Consider the following 12,535-nt stretch of genomic DNA (forward strand, 5'->3'; position numbering starts at 1 on the left):
ATGTCTCATATTTGTGCTTCTATAGCACTAAATGTAATCCTATTATAGTCTATGGGCATTCCATTTTGTCATTCACCCTTGTCATTCCATAGAAAACTATAATCGGAAGTAATCTCACTTTAAGAATATGCTACTGTACCTGGGGAAGATATCTGGTAAATATCTATTTGATATGTATCATAGTTTAGTTTCTATAGCACTTTTAAATGTAACCCCATTATAGTATATTGGCATTCCATTATGTCATTCACCCTTGTCATTCCATAGAAAACAGCTATAATCTGATGTAATCTCACTTTCAGAATATGCTACTGTACCTGGGGAACATATCTGGTAAATAGCTACTTCATATGACTCATATTTTTGTTGCTATGGCACTAAATGTAATCCCATTATAGTCTATGGGCATTCCATTATGTTATTCACCCTTGTCATTCCATAGAAAACTATAATCTGAAGTAATCTCACTTTCAGAATATGCTACTGTACCTGGGGAAGATATCTGGTAAATATCTATTTGATATGTCTCATATTTGTGTTTCTATAGCACTAAATGTAATCCTATTATAGTCTATGGGCATTCCATTTAGTCATTCACCGTTGTCATTCCATAGAAAGCAGCTATAATCTGATGTAATCTCACTTTCAGAATATGCTACTGTACCTGGGGAACATATCTGGTAAATAGCTACTTCATATGACTCGTATTTTTGTTGCTATGGCACTAAATGTAATCCCATTATAGTCTATGGGCATTCCATTATGTTATTCACCCTTGTCATTCCATAGAAAACAGCTATAATCTGAAGTAATCTCACTTTCAGAATATGCTACTGTACCTGGGGAACATATCTGGTAAATATCTACTTGATATGTCTCATATTTGTGTTTCTGTAGCACTAAATGTAATCCTATTATAGTGTATGGGCATTCCATTTTTGTCATTCACCCTTGTCATTTCATAGAAAGCAGCTATAATCTGACGTAATCTCACTTTCAGAATATGATACTGTACCTGGGGAACATATCTGGTAAATATCTACTTGATATGTCTCATATTTTTGTTGCTATAACACTAAATGTAATCCCATTATAGTCTATGGGCATTCCATTTTGTCATTCACTCTTGTCATTCCATAGAAAGCAACTATAATCTGATGTACTCTCCCTTTCAGAATCTGCTACTGTACCTGGGGAACATATGTGGTAAATATCTACTTGATATGTCTCATATTTTTGTTGCTATAGCACTAAATGTAATCCCATTATAGTCTATGGGCATTCCATTATGTTATTCACCCTTGTCATTCCATAGAAAACAGCTATAATCTGAAGTAATCTCACTTTCAGAATATGCTACTGTACCTGGGGAACATATGTGGTAAATATCTACTTGATATGTCTCATATTTTTGTTGCTATAGCACTAAATGTAATCCCATTATAGTCTATGGGCATTCCATTATGTTATTCACCCTTGTCATTCCATAGAAAACAGCTATAATCTGAAGTAATCTCACTTTCAGAATATGCTACTGTACCTGGAGAACATATCTGGTAAATATCTACTTGATATGTCTCATATTTGTGTTTCTATAGCACTAAATGTAATCCTATTATAGTGTATGGGCATTCCATTTTTGTCATTCACCCATGTCATTCCATAGAAAGCAGCTATAATCTGATGTAATCTCACTTTCAGAATATGATACTGTACCTGGGGAACATATCTGGTAAATATCTACTTGATATGTCTCATATTTGTGTTGCTATAACACTAAATGTAATCCCATTATAGTCTATGGGCATTCCATTTTGTCATTCACTCTTGTCATTCCATAGAAAGCAACTATAATTTGATGTACTCTCCCTTTCAGAATCTGCTACTGTACCTGGGGAACATATGTGGTAAATATCTACTTGATATGTCTCATATTTTTGTTGCTATAGCACTAAATGTAATCCCATTATAGTCTATGGGCATTCCATTATGTTATTCACCCTTGTCATTCCATAGAAAACAGCTATAATGTGAAGTAATCTCACTTTCAGAATATGCTACTGTACCTGGGGAACATATCTGGTAAATATCTACTTGATATGTCTCATATTTGTGTTTCTATAGCACTAAATGTAATCCTATTATAGTGTATGGGCATTCCATTTTTGTCATATACCCTTGTCATTCCATAGAAAGCAGCTATAATCTGACGTAATCTCACTTTCAGAATATGCTACTGTACCTGGGGAACATATCTGGTAAATATCTACTTGATATGTCTCATATTTGTGTTTCTATAGCACTAAATGTAATCCTATTATAGTGTATGGGCATTCCATTTTTGTCATTCACCCTTGTCATTCCATAGAAAGCAGCTATAATCTGATGTAATCTCAATTTAAGAATATGATACTGTACCTGGGGAACATATCTGGTAAATATCTACTTGATATGTCTCATATTTTTGTTGCTATAACACTAAATGTAATCCCATTATAGTCTATGGGCATTCCATTTTGTCATTCACTCTTGTCATTCCATAGAAAGCAACTATAATCTGATGTACTCTCCCTTTCAGAATCTGCTACTGTACCTGGGGAACATATGTGGTAAATATCTACTTGATATGTCTCATATTTTTGTTGCTATAGCACTAAATGTAATCCCATTATAGTCTATGGGCATTCCATTATGTTATTCACCCTTGTCATTCCATAGAAAACAGCTATAATCTGAAGTAATCTCACTTTCAGAATATGCTACTGTACCTGGGGAACATATGTGGTAAATATCTACTTGATATGTCTCATATTTTTGTTGCTATAGCACTAAATGTAATTCCATTATAGTCTATGGGCATTCCATTATGTTATTCACCCTTGTCATTCCATACAAAACAGCTATAATCTGAAGTAATCTCACTTTCAGAATATGCTACTGTACCTGGGGAACATATCTGGTAAATATCTAGTTGATATGTCTCATAATTTTGTTGCTATAGCACTAAATGTAATCCCATTATAGTCTATGGGCATTCCATTATGTTATTCACCCTTGTCATTCTATTCAAAACAACTATAATCTGAAGTAACCTCACTTTCAGAATATGCTACTGTACCTGGGGAACATATCTGGTAAATATCTAGTTGATATGTCTCATAATTTTGTTGCTTCAACACTTTTAATTTTACATCCCATTAAAGTCTATGGGCATTCCATTTTGTCATTCACCCTTGTCATTCCATAGCAAACAGCTATAATCTGATGTAATCTCACTTTCAGAATATGCTACTGTACCTGGGGAACATATCTGGTAAATATCTACTTGATATGTCTCATATTTGTGTTTCTATAGCACTAAATGTAATCCTATTATAGTCTATGGGCATTCCATTTAGTCATTCACCCTTGTCATTCCATAGAAAGCAGCTATAATCTGATGTAATCTCACTTTCAGAATATGCTACTGTACCTGGGGAACATATCTGGTAAATATCTACTTGATATGTCTCATATTTGTGTTTCTATAGCACTAAATATAATCCTATTATAGTCTATGGGCATTCCATTTTTGTCATTCACCCTTGTCATTCCATAGAAAGCAGCTATAATCTGACGTAATCTCACTTTCAGAATATGATACTGTACCTGGGGAACATATCATGTAAATATCTACTTGATATGTCTCGTATTTTTGTTGCTATAGCACTAAATGTAATCCCATTATAGTCTATGGGCATTCCATTATGTTATTCACCCTTGTCATTCCATACAAAACAGCTATAATCTGAAGTAATCTCACTTTCAGAATATGCTACTGTACCTAGGGAACATATCTGGTAAATATCTAGTTGATATGTCTCATAATTTTATTGCTTCAACACTTTTAATTTTACATCCCATTAAAGTCTATGGGCATTCCATTTTGTCATTCACCCTTGTCATTCCATAGCAAACAGCTATAATCTGATGTAATCTCACTTTCAGAATATGCTACTGTACCTGGGGAACATATCTAGTAAATATCTACTTGATATGTCTCATATTTGTGTTTCTCTAGCACTAAATGTAATCCTATTATAGTCTATGGGCATTCCATTTTGTCATTCACCCTTGTCATTCCATAGAAAGCAACTATAATCTCACGTAATCTCACTTTCAGAATATGCTACTGTACCTGGGGAATTTATTTGGTAAATATCTATTTGATATGTCTCATATTTTAGTTTCTATAGCACTTTAAAATGTAATCCCATTATAGTCTATGGGCATTCCATTATGTCATTCACCCTTGTCATTCCATAGAAAGCAGCTATAATCTGACGTAATCTCACTTTCAGAATATGCTACTGTACCTGGGGAACATATCTAGTAAATATCTAGTTAATATGTCTCATAGTTTTGTTGCTTTAACACTTTTAATTTTACATCCCATTAAAGTCTATGGGCATTCCATTTTGTCATTCACCCTTGTCATTCCTTTTAGTACATTTTACTTCAATAAAGGATACTGAGAGAACAAAATCGTGCATGTTTAATTTTGATTTAACTATCCATTTGAGCTCTTAAAATCGGTCTTGTAGTAGTTGAGGTCTGGTGTGAATCACTTTATAGACTCTGGAGTGTTTACCTGGTTCAAATGTTCATGTCCTTTAGCCAGGAGTTAATCTATGTCCTATTGTGAATAAATACTTCCTCGGTAAAGAATTACATACAGAAGAAATAAAAAAAATAAAACATGGCAAATTAATGTATGGAGAAAATACATTGTGTATGAATGTATTGTTGCCAAAAGCATAAAAGTGTAAAGTTCATTGGGTTGTAATGGATTAAACGCCACTGCGCGTCCTTTTGCAGCAAATAGGTTATTTTATTCATTATGTAACAACAAAGCAATGTTACATTATGACCCATTTCAACCAAATATCTCATAACTCGGTATGTTGGAAGTGAGCATACACTTAGGCAGCTCTGGTACGTAGGGCTCTGCAGGGCATAAGCTTCCTTGTATTCATATGCTCTGTTTCTAGCATATTATCATCTATCGATATTATGCACATATTCACTTATATAAACAAGGAAACCCACTGCACCCACGTGACAACACGGAACTAACAAGCAAACGTCAGGAAAGGATGTTACGTCACGAAAATATAGGAAGTGAGATCAACTACCACCCCCATCTGTGATTGGCTGTGACAGTGTCAGGTTGCTAAGAGGTCAGCTCACCATCCAGGTTAGTGTGACAGGCAAGGAAGGGACGGAGGCTCTTTGCATGTATGTGATAATATTCTCTATATGTTTGTTAATTTGCTTGCTAATGTTGGTTTTGTTTTACTACAAATACATGTTGCAAATATGCATTTTAAAATGCAATGCAAGGGTTTATAGTGTGAGTGAGGTTATATCACCAAGGGGTGAAATGGGATATAGTTCGTATACAGTTTCCGTGTGTATATTTTACACACAATTTTCTCTGTAGTATAACTAAAGTCCACAAATACGCTGCAGCCCTAAAATAAATATTAGATACATATACGTCCTGTTCAGTACACACCTGAAAAAATGTAAGATTGTAGGCAAGCGTTACAAAACCTACTGTACAAGGAACTATATTATATGGGTATATTAATACAATATTGGTGATGTACATATAGCTAGTTGAATGGTTATATTCCATCTGCCAATGTATGTATAATCAATATGTTTGCAGATTGATCTTGTGTGTGACTTTATGTCAACCTATATCTTAAAGGGACAGTATACAACACTTTTCATAGAACTGGATGTAATATACACTTTATAAAGAAGAATATGCACAGATACTGCTCTAAAATTTCAGTGTAAAAACTTACTTAGAAACTCCCAGTTTAGCACAGTTGATGAGGTTAGGGTGGGCCACCCACTAAAATGGGCTTGGAAAGCAGGAAGAGCAGACACTACCCCCCCCCCTTCCCTGCATATGAAAAGATCCATTAGATAAACATTATACATTAAAAACGTTGGGGCTTGGTTAGGAGTCTGAAAATCTCTAGTGATATCTAATACATCCACATACTTTCCTTTCTGCACCCTAATGATTATTTTTTCCTTTAAGTGCATAGTCAGTGCCGACAATAAAGTTCCTGTCACCTCATCGTCCCCGTTAAAAACCTCCCCTGTCTCAGCCTCCTCCTCCAAAATGACCTTTTTTTTTTATTTAATAATTTTTTATTGAGGTTATTGGCATAACAGCTTAAAAATAAGACAAACAAAGCATGTTACAATAGGTGTTCAGAAACATTAGCTTAGATTATGATAATATTAATGAGCGCTCAAGTAAATTATATAGTCACATGTAAATTAGAAATATTTCCTAAGAAAATCTAAAGTGAGCACACTATAGTAATGTGTAACAAGCTAAACTGAAACCTCATTTTATATTTGAAAGCATCTCCCTCTTCTATTGTGATAAGCCACTCTTGGACTCATTTAACCCTATACGTTATCTAAAGGGAGTAAAATGTTGAAAATGGTCTCTCTTGGACCAATGAAAAATTAAAGTAAGATTCTCAACTGCTATACGCAATGGAAGAACTTAAAAATAGTATATTCCATAATAGCTTCTCACATCTCCATTGCAATAATATCTTTACATTTTCAACACATAGTGTAAAATAGCATATGATATAGATGTAGCCTGAACTCACTACTGTATAATTTTTAACAAACATACATATAGGCTATGCAACCGAAGAACAAATTATTATAAAGAATAGCGGACCAAAGCCGCTCTTGTTAAATCCCAGCCAACCAATACTGGGTGTGTTAATACATCCATTCATTTGTTTGAAGTAATATAAGTAAGCCAATAAGTATGACACTACAATAATACCTTCATATTTGGCTCTACAGAAATATATATGTTAGGATATTAGGAAGGGGGAGGGGGTACGTGTCCGGGCTATTAATGACGCAACATTATTATTAAACTAGGGTGTGTAATTTAGGGTATGACTGTATCACTTTAACCATTCCGGTTGTGCCTTCTATCCTGTTAGTAAACTGGACACTAATAAGCCAACCCGTACATGTTATGGGCTATACTGAATAGCAGGGAAATATGGGGGGACTCTGTTACAATATCATAATTAAAAGTACATGGTAGGCCCATCTAGTACCCTATAGTGAAACATAGGAGAAGAACTAATATTTGGCTATGATAATTAAAGGACCAGTCAATACAGTAGATTTGGATAATCAACAAATGCATGATAAGAAGACAATGCAATAGCAATTAGTCAGAACTTCAAATGAGTAGTAGATGTTTTTTTAATAAATTGCAGTTATGTCTTTCAACTTCCCCTGTATCATGTGACAGCCATCAGTCAATCACAAATGCATATACGTATATGCTGTGAACTCTTGCATATGCTCAGTAGGAGCTGGTGGCTCAAAAAGTGTAAATATTAAAAGAATGTGCACATTTTGTTAATGGAAGTAAATTGGAAAGTTGTTTAAATTTGCATGCTGTATTTGAATCATGAATTTTAATTTTGACTTGAGTGTCCCTTTAATATCTCTATAGACAGTTTGTGAAACCACCATACCAGTCAGGCGTATTTAGGGAGATATTTAGGTATCCAGTTATGTACTAAAGTAAGAGTATTGATAACTATAGTATGTTGTTGCCACCTATTAGGAAAGATTAAAAATAAAACACATTGTCAACAAAAATAGAGAGATCTATAGAAGGTGCAAATGTGTACCGAAAGATATAACTGTATGACCATCTATACATAAACAAAGATACATGCTGAATTAGAACTTAACATTTCAAGCCTATAAGAGATTAGAATGTGTAGACTGAATAGGTTTTGTGTCCGTCTCAGCTTAGCCCACTCCTGTGGTAATAATGTTTTCCAGTCTGCCCATGAAGGTAACATTAACTCTGGATACTACTGACCAAGGAAATATATGTCACCATATAAAGTCTTGACCTTCTGGCACTGGTCCAACTGCAGAGCTGAGTCCCTCATTAAGTATGAGAAGGGTGATTAACAGAGGATTCCCCTTAAGTATGTAATAAATGTAATTAGCTTAAAAGTATGTAATATATGCAGTTAGTTTAGTTCGATATACAGATTAACAGTGTGCTCAAGGTTTCAGACCATGTGGCCATTATATAAGAGAATTCTGTCATCCCACACCGGCCCTCAAGTGTAGGCTGGAGACCTCCGATGACAGGAAAACACAGTGAAGTGGCGCTCCGATAGAGCTCATCAGTATGATATCTCTGCCGACAAAACTGCTCTTCTGCAGCTGGGGGAAGAAAATGTGAATGTCTAAAGTAAAAATTAGGATCGGCGGTCCGATAACTACCCGGTCCTTGTGGGGTGTGCTTAGGGTTAGTAGTTCCTGAGCCAGACAGCGGGAGCCGGCCGCTCTCCCCCTCCTAGCAGCAGAAGTGAACGTTGAATTTTCTTGTCCCCCACATAGCAAGGACCGGGAGCAGGTGAATGGAGGCATGAAGCATTTTGCATGCTTGATGGTGGCTCTGTGTAAGTCTCCGACTCACACCCAGCATGACTCAGATCCTCCAAAGTACTGCTACCAGAAAGAGTAGGACTATAGTGTGCTATTTTGCCCGAATCAGAAGAAATGCAATCATAAACACCAGGCGTATGTGTTATCGCAATTCTAGATCCCACCAGCTTTTGAAACGAAATGGCCTCCATAGCCGAGTCTGTCCTTGGTTTGACTTCCGTGTAACAAACTGCATTCTGGGCTGTTATAATGAGGTTGGTCATGCAGTAGTCAATTTTATCTTCAATCTGCAGCAAAGTGATTTTTACAAACTTGTAAGGGTCCTCCATGATATGGATAGGTTTGATATGTTTTGATAGGGAGGTAATCCTTACGTTATTATGTTCCCCGCTTCACTGCAGTGGTGTTGAAAGTCTCGTCACTAGGCCGACTCCCAAGAACACAGCGGTCTAAATTTGGGCTCAATGGTCATAAATACTATAAGCATAGATATCCGTCGACTCCTCACGACTTCATCTGTCTGATTCTACGGTATATCTCTTCTTGAGTTGCAAAGTAAACTTTGTAATAAGCACATTCCTGAAGATCGCGTAGGAGCCCTAGAAAACACGACCTGACATGGCTGCTGCCCGGACACGCCCCCCCAAAATGACCTTTTTAACGGCCCCTTTACCCTGTTTAGCGTAATTTTTTCTTGCTATCTTCAATATCCTCTTATTCCCATCCCCTTTTACTTTCTCATCCTCTGAATCCATTTCAGATGAACTATCAGACAAGTTACTGTTCGTACACAATATTCTCTTACCTTGTTTTGCCTTTTGTGTCTCCCTCGACCTGCTTTGCCGGTGCTGCCTCCTCCGTCCCTGTCCTCAGTGACGCAGCCCCTGCTGATGTTCTGACCCCTTCTGCTGGCTATTGCCGTCTCCTCTGTTTGCTGCGGCTGCTCCCAAGTTAACGATTCTCTCGTTTTTTCCTGTAGAGACAACATTCTGCTATTAGTATTTGTCCCTTTACCCTTTCCAGCTGATCCCTGTACATTACCCCCCTGTGCCTTCCTTTTTCCTGCTCCCCGTACCTCTCACCCTTCTCTGTCACTACCATTTACATTGCTGATTTCCTCTCTTTCTTCTTCTATTAATCTGTACCTATTACTCTCCATATACCTAATCACTCTATTATTGCTCTTGCCTCCCTCTGCTGCCCTTGCTCATTTTTGCGTACTGCTGTCCCCTACTGCTCCCCTCTCGAATACGTCTGCTCTAGCTGGCTCCCTGTTCCTACATATCCCTCCCCTAGATGTTCCCTCCTGTAGCCTTGCTCTTCCCCCATCCACATGGTCCTCCGGGACCCTGGTTCCAGTCTCTGCCTGGCCCACCGGGACCACAGCGATCCCTGTCCATCCACCTCCCTGCCCAACCATTCCTCTGCTGTTCGCTGCCCTTTTGCTGAGCTTCCCTATGCCACCCTCTAGCATTGAAACCCTGCTGCCGAATAAAGTTTTCCTCCCATTCCCAAAATGGCCGCCCCCATGCCGGTGCACCCTCTCTGATGTCACAAAAAGCGTGTGCTCAGAACTCACTGGGCCGCCCCTCCCCCTTACGTCGCCGGAGCGCCTTCGAGCCACGGTGATGTCATAATTGCCCCTATCCGCATGAGCGGACCCGCTATGCCCCCTCCCATCGCTTCTCCTGGGCTCAGCAATATGGCTGATTACAGGGGACTGTGGACCCACTACGACCCTTTGCCTTGGCGGAATGCCCCCCCCCCCCCCCGGACGCCAGAATGACAGCAAATATGTCGGGGACCCCTACGCTGCCTTCCATAGAGGTCACCGCCCACTCTTCCCCCTCCTCTCCTTCCACTATCAGGATCTTACCTGCCGGCCTGGCCGCTCGCACTGGGGGCCCCCTGGGAGGAGTGCTTACCTGTTGCACTGCAACCGAACCAACCTCTGCTGGAACCGCATCGGATACCCCTACTTCCTGAAGAGCCTGCTGATCCTTCCGTCATTTCTCCAGCCGCTTGATCTTCCTCTGAGCCTGGATAGCCCTCGTATTTCAGACCATCTCTCTGTCGTCAAGATAGGGCCTTGGAATTCTTCTGTTCTTGGACGTCATTCTCACGCTGCTTATACCTTCTTACCTGAAACAAAGAAAAAAGGTTAGTGACCACTTCCTGCTTGCCCCTGTATAAGTACCCGCTGCTTAGGGCCCTCCCTGCCTTGCTCCTGTCCAATAGGCACTCGCTTACTCAACCCTTCCTTATCAGTATAGCCACCTCTTGTAGCTTCCCCCCTCATCACACTCCTTAACCCCTTGGTTCCCAGAAGCCCATCCCTTATAACGTTACGTTCGCATGTGCTCCCTGTACTTGTTTTGTTCGAAAGAAAGTTAATAGGATATGCGTCCTCAAATGCTCTGATATGCAGTATGTATAGCACTTGTGAAAAGGCTGATAGTGTTCGTACAGCGTTTTAAGATATAGTCGTGTTGCAGCTGATTCAGCTTGTTTTAAATCCTGGTATACAGGAAATATCAGTGTTTGTACCCTTGGTTTGGTTAGTGTAATCTTACCGGACTTCCGAAATCTGGCTATCAGCACGGTGTTAGGAGAGGGTATGCTCACCCCACTGTGCAGGAATCTGTTTGCCTTCCGTCTGTGCGGTAGTGTCCAGCTACTTCCTGTATATCACCTGATGTGATTCAGCCAGTCCGGGCAACCGGTAAACTCAAGTTGTTTGAAAGTCGTGAATATGAATTCTTTAGTCGGCTTGAAATATAATTCAAATGGCTTCTAGTGAATATAATTATTTTTCTAATACAAATTTATTATCAAAAATGCTTCTAGTAAAAGTGTACTTAAAGGGTCATGAAACCAACATTTTTTCTTTCATGATTTAGAAAGAGAATGTAATTTTAAACAACTTTCTAATTAACTTCTATTATCTAATTTGCTTTATTTTTTGATATCCTATGCTGAAAAGCTGCTTATTGGTGGCTGCAGAAAATCAAAAGGGAAGGAGAACAGCACACTTGTTTGTGGGGCACGGAGTAAGATTTGCCAAATCTTGTCAATCCAAATAGTCATACATCCAAAGCACTCCAGCCACCAGAAGAAATCTTTGTTTAAAAGACCTTTATTTTCATTAGTTGGGTCCAAAAGTTTACAGGAACAACGGTTCGAACCTACAATAGGCTCTTAGTCATGTACCCATGTTAGTCATGTACCCATGTTAGTCATGTACATGACTAAGAGCCTATTGTAGGTTGGAAACGTTGTTCCTGTAAACTTTTGGACCCAACTAATGAAAATAAAGGTCTTTTAAACAAAGATTTATTCTGGTGGCTGGAGTGCTTTGGATGTATGACTATTTGGATTGGTGGCTGCACACAGATGCCTCGTGTGATTGGCTCACCTACGTGCATTGCTATTTCTTCAACAAAGGATATCTAAAGAATGAAGCAAATTAGATAATAGAAGTAAATTGGAGTATTGCTTAAAATTGTATTCTCTACCTGAATCATGAAAGAAAAAATTTGGGTTTAGCGTACCTTTTAAGTATACTATGTGCACCAGCATTTTAAACACAGCAATTGCTCATCTGTATTATCTGGTAATAACTCAGTATGCATCATTGCTGACATTATACAAGCCCCACTGGCTCTCTGAGCAGTTGCAGTATTTAAAATAACAGCACACTGAGACTAGCTATGCTTCACATTCATGTGCAGAGAAAGTGCTAACACAAACAGTGGGGCTATTCCATAAAAACATGGACATGGGGCCTACAATTTAAAAATGAACAGAGACCAGATTTTGGCTTTGTTTTTCAGTTGAGGTGCTATATTTTTCAAATATTGCAAAATAATTATGATTTTCGTATAGTTCATCACATCATGGGACTTGAAACTATTAGGTTTGACTCAGATACAAAAAGATAAATGAGCAGGCTTTTACTTTACTTTTGCATATTACGCAATGAAAATATGCATCTTTAACAAAATTGATA

General features: G+C 38.3%; 1 protein-coding gene across 2 annotated transcripts in view; it reads left to right on the forward strand.

Moving 5' to 3' along the window:
- Positions 1-5,183: 5,183 nt before the first annotated feature.
- MFN1 (mitofusin 1) overlaps positions 5,184-12,535 on the forward strand; it is a 161,433-nt gene continuing 154,081 nt past the window's right edge. Inside the window, exon 1 of one of the 2 annotated variants that reach the window (XM_053710163.1) lies at positions 5,184-5,236. The gene's annotated coding sequence lies outside the window, so the exon portion shown is untranslated. Of the gene's footprint in view, positions 5,278-12,535 lie in introns of both variants that reach the window. The other variant, XM_053710162.1, reaches the window with a different exon arrangement.

The sequence above is a fragment of the Bombina bombina genome, chromosome 4 (genome assembly GCF_027579735.1).
Source record: "Bombina bombina isolate aBomBom1 chromosome 4, aBomBom1.pri, whole genome shotgun sequence".
Lineage (NCBI taxonomy): Eukaryota > Metazoa > Chordata > Amphibia > Anura > Bombinatoridae > Bombina > Bombina bombina.